At 45.1% G+C, this 5,000-nt stretch overlaps 1 protein-coding gene across 1 annotated transcript in view; it reads left to right on the top strand.

Annotated features, from left to right (window-relative positions):
* The window catches only part of LOC143299108 (uncharacterized), a 99,631-nt gene that overhangs the window by 625 nt on the left and 94,006 nt on the right, over positions 1 to 5,000 (top strand). The window lies entirely within an intron of this gene.

Below are 5,000 nucleotides of genomic sequence, written 5' to 3'. Positions count from 1 at the left end.
GGGCTCCATCCTCCTCTTTTTTCCCCACATCTTTCTTCTTTCACAAACTCATATTTACCTTTCATGCACCACTTTCCCCCACACACCTTAACTAATCACTTTCATGCTTTCCCCTATCGTCTGGCGCAGCAATTGCCCCAGTGTGTCTTGAGGCATACATTTTAAGAATATTCGATGTCTGTGTACATTTGCCAGTTTTTTTTGTTTTTTTTTTGATTTTCCAGTGTTCTGATGTATGCATTCTGAACATGTATGACAAGTGATTACATCTGTCTGGGTTTATTGTTGCCCTAGTGTGAGTTGTTTGATATTGAAGCTTTTCTGTCATCCATCCTCTCTCTATTCCTCCTCTATCTTAAACTAATACATAAAATATAAATAGATAAAGTCATCTGTATCATAACAATGGACCGACCCTATCTTCCCTTTTAATGTTTACATTTGTTTACATGCCAGTGGTTTTGTTGACGTAGTGCATGTATGCAACAGTGTATGCGGAGTTAGAAGTGGTAGGGCACATCATTTCCATTGAACATCTCTCCCAGAAGGCGCCGTCCCTTGCTCAGTCGAAAGGTAAAGCGAAAGCGAACAAGGGATAGCTAGGAAGAGTGGTCATAGGAAAGGTTTAAAGTGGCAAGAAATTCACTCCCTTCCCAGCAAGGGAAGAAAAGCCAATACTTGCCAGGATATGCGAGTATGTGTGCGTGCATGTATATGCATATGCGTGTATGTTTTTGTGTGTTTGCGTGCATGCGTGCATGCAAGCAATTTATATTATGAAATCTTACGATATCTAAGCTGATTTTCAAATATCATTGACAATGGTAATTTTGATTCAGTTTTCTTATATATGCTGATGCACATTTTGGCAATCAGAAGAATATGATTGATTTGCATCAGTGTATGGTCCTGGGTCTTGTGTAGTACCGGTATCCCAAACAAAACATCAGTTTCAGACAAAATTACTTTTACATTATTTACTACTGCTACTACTACTACTACTACTGCTGCTGCTGCTGCTGCTATTAACAATAATGTTATTAATATTGAACTGATATGACGTAAACTCCCCACATTATAGGCTCTAAGCGCCTCACGTGAAACAACAGGGTACTTGGTATGTGATGTCTCCAGTCTGCTGATTTAGAGTATTAAAAAAACAAACAAAAAAAACAAAAAAAACTAACGGACACCGTCGAAGTGTCGGCAGCAGAACAGGGTCTCCTCTGGCGTGCGGCCTGGTGGTGACCCTAGTCACCTATTATTGGTAGTTCCAAATGGACTGCTGGCACTGCAGCTGCGGGCATGCGAGTCTGGGTGTGTGTGTATGGAGGTGGGGGTGGGGGGAGGGGGGGGGGGACTCGGCGTGTGGGGTTATTGCTGCTGATTCGGCATTGTGGATCATCCCACCGATGTTTGTTTCTTTGTTTGTTTGTTGTCACTGCCACGATTGTCCTTTGTCTCCTCTCCTAGTCCTAGTGATGAAGGTTATGAATGGATTTCTCTTCCGTTTTCGTGCTCTCTCTCTTTCTCTCTGTCTGTCTCTCTCTCTCTCTGTCTCTCTCTCTGTGTGCCTCTTTGTCTGTCTGTTTCTGTCTGAGTATCTGTTTCTGTAGGTGTGTGTCTCTCTTTTTCTCTCTTCCGAGGGCTGAAAAAAAAAGAAAAAAGAAAAATAGAATGCACGAAGGCCCATGCTAATTTTTACCACCGATATTAAAGATTTGGTCTCGTCCTATCTTGTTTCTCCGTGTGTGTGTGTGTGTGTGTGTGTGTGTGTGTGTGTGTGTGTTGCTGAAAAGTTATACGTTATGTTCACGCCTCCAACCTCCCACATCCGTCAGTATCAAATACTTGCATGAATCGTAATATCTCATATCTCATTTGACTTTTGTTCTTATTTAATGTTAAATGTGATTGTCTCTTTTCAATATTTTGATATGAGGCTACAATGTAATTTTTCATGACTCTTGACATGAGTCATTTTTCCAACCTGCCAACTCACCATACTCAGTCTCTCTCACTCTATGATATATATATATATATATAATATATATATATATATATATTTATATATATATATGTGTGTGTGTGTGTGTGTGTGTACATGTTTTTCAGTTACATAGAATAACGATGTGTTCAGAAGTAAAACACATCAACACTGTTGTGGATTTTAAGTAGTAGTAGGCCTCCTTCGGTCATGGCTGGCCATGGATAGAGTATATCCGACCTAATGTCAAATTGGGCTGTCTGCTTGGACCAAGCAGCGTCGAGACCGATGCGAGAGAGACCGTCTCTGTCGCAACGGTCACATGTGCAAGCTGATGATTTTAAGTAGTCCTTATTGAATAGCCTCTCTCCCTCATCCCTCCCCCTGTCGCTACACTCCCCACCCCCACTTCCTCCCTCCTCTTCATCCGACCCCCCCCTTCCCCCATACCCACTGTTTTCCCCTCTCTTCCTCCTCCTCTTCACCCGTCCTCCCGCACAACCTCGGCCCCCCCCCCCCCCTCCCGCACCCCCCCCCCCCCCGTCCCTCTCTCCCTCCCGTGAAGTATCCCCGGTCGTCCTTATCTCTTCAAGTGTTCAGGAACTCAAAACTCCTATCAGCTCCACACCAGATACTGTACCTGTTGTTCTGTTACCGTTTTAACACTTTGGGGGAGGGGGGGGGGAGGTGTGGTGTTAGTGGTGGTACATATCTTATCACGACGCCCGCTGTGGCTGACGTCAGAGGGGTTCAAAATGGCTCCATTGACGTCATAGCGGCCCTCTTCAAGGGGTGACCCCCCGAAGCCTAACCCCCCCCCCCCCCCCCCCCCTGATAAATTCCCGCTGGGCTGATAGCTGCGTTGGGGATGACGTCATCAGTGCGCGTGTCCGTGTGCTCGTGGTCACAAAGCGATTATCAGTTTTCTTTCTTTCTTTCTTTCTTTCTTTGTTTCCTTCTGTCTGTTTTTCTTTCTTTCTTTCCCATCTTCTTCTCCTTCTTCTCCTTCTTCTTCATCGGTCGGTTGTGTGTCATCGCCTGGGTTGTGAAGCGCTAGGAGCTTGATCTCAGACCTAGGATAGGCGCTGTATAAGTATCCATATAATTCATTCATTCATTCATTCATTCATCTTGCGATTACACCTCACTTCCACGGGCTCACTTCTTTCTTAATCTGTCCAAAGGGCCCCATGTCTCTCATGCATGCAGGAAGACGGAATATACCAGCGCACACAGGAATCTGATCTTGTGTTTCATGGCGATAATAATAATGATAGTATTTACATAGCGTTGAATCTTGTGCAGAGACAAATCAAAGTGCTTTCGCACCAGTCATTCACACGCATGCATTACTCTTAAAACTGAATTGAAGAAACTGAAGACAAGGAAGAGGTAGGGGAGGGAGGCTATCTTGTGAAGAGGTGGGCTTTAAGGCCAGACTTATTGTCCTTCAATACGGATTTCAGTTAATAAAAAAAAACACACCAAACTCCCCCAAAAAACCAGTGTTGATGTTTTGTCTTGGCTCCTCTTGAAAGGGTTTCTGGTTTGGATCCTTCTTCGCTGATGATACACGGGCTTACAGTGCGCTGACGATACACGGGCTAACAGTGCGCTGACGATACACGGGCTAACAGTGCGCTGATGATGCACGGGCTAACAGTGCGCTTGATGATACACGGGCTAACAGTGCGCTGATGATACACGGGCTAACAGTGCGCTGATGATACACGGGCTAACAGTAAACGGCTGTCCTGTCGATGTCCCCACCCCCTCCCTAACCCCCCACGCTCCCCTGCACACACACACACACCCACACACCCACACTTCAGAACAAAACAAAAACAAGTCAAGACCACAGCGATGTAGCTGCTGTGTTGAAAACAAACAAAAAAAGATCATCACAAAGACTAATAGGATTACCTTTTCCGGGTCCATTGTCAAACGCATTTGAAAAAAAAAAAGAGAAAAAAAAACAAAGTTGCTAGGCCACACACAAAGATTAAACCCCGCCCCCCAAAAAAAACAAAAAACAAAAAACAAAAAAAAACCGTAAGCAGTCTAATACAATGTTTCAGCATCTTCTGCAGGAAGAGAGTCTGCTGGAGGTGAGTTGTTTCTGTTCAGAAATAGTGCTGCTAATTTCATTCACAGAAAGGTAAAAGGAAACGCCGTGTCGGTCATACATGACGCTAACGCTGATTTTTTTTTCCAACTCCCTTCTCCACGCCCCCCCCCCCCCCCCCCACACACACACTGACTGACTGACTGACTGATTCCCATTTACATATGCACAAACACACACACACACACACACACACACACACACACACACAGGGCTCATATTATCATCAATGTACCTTCCAGGTCCAGACCTTGTTACGGGAACATACAGTTCTACATCGCGAGTCCTTCATGTATGTAGTGTAATTGTATTCGCAAAGAGGTGTGTGTGTGTGTGTGTGTGTGTGTGTGTGTGTGTGTGTGTCTGTGTGTGTTCGCGCGTGCGTCCGTGTGTATGTGTATGTGTATGCGAGTGAGTATGCCTCTGTCTGTCTGTCTGTCGATCTGCGTGTGCGTGTGTATGGGGGTAAGAGAGGGATGAGAATGGGAATCAGCGATTTAAAAAAAACAACCAAACATACTTTTATTGAAAAATCTCTTTTTTCAGATAAAGGGTGTGACAAAGTCACCCATAGATAGCTTTGTTCCTGTTGGAGTTCAACGTTTCCCCCTTCCCGTGTCTCCCGTTCCTTCTCCTTCACTCCATCCCACCTTTCCTCCCTCCCTCCTTCCTTCTACCCGCCCCCCCCCCCCACCCTTTCATCACATCTATCGTACCTCTTCCCCCCCCCCCTTACCCACACATGTCATCCACCACTTTTTTTTTCTCTCCCCATTTATACCCATCCCTATGCAGTCCCTGTCTAATCCACAGTCTCTACTCTCTGTCTCTGTCCCTTTTTCTGTCTGTCTGTCTGTCTCTGTCTCTCTGTCTCCCCCCCCCTCCTCA

Source organism: Babylonia areolata, chromosome 24, assembly GCF_041734735.1.
Source record: "Babylonia areolata isolate BAREFJ2019XMU chromosome 24, ASM4173473v1, whole genome shotgun sequence".
Classification (NCBI taxonomy): domain Eukaryota; kingdom Metazoa; phylum Mollusca; class Gastropoda; order Neogastropoda; family Buccinidae; genus Babylonia; species Babylonia areolata.
This window is presented reverse-complemented; position numbering and strand designations above follow the sequence as displayed.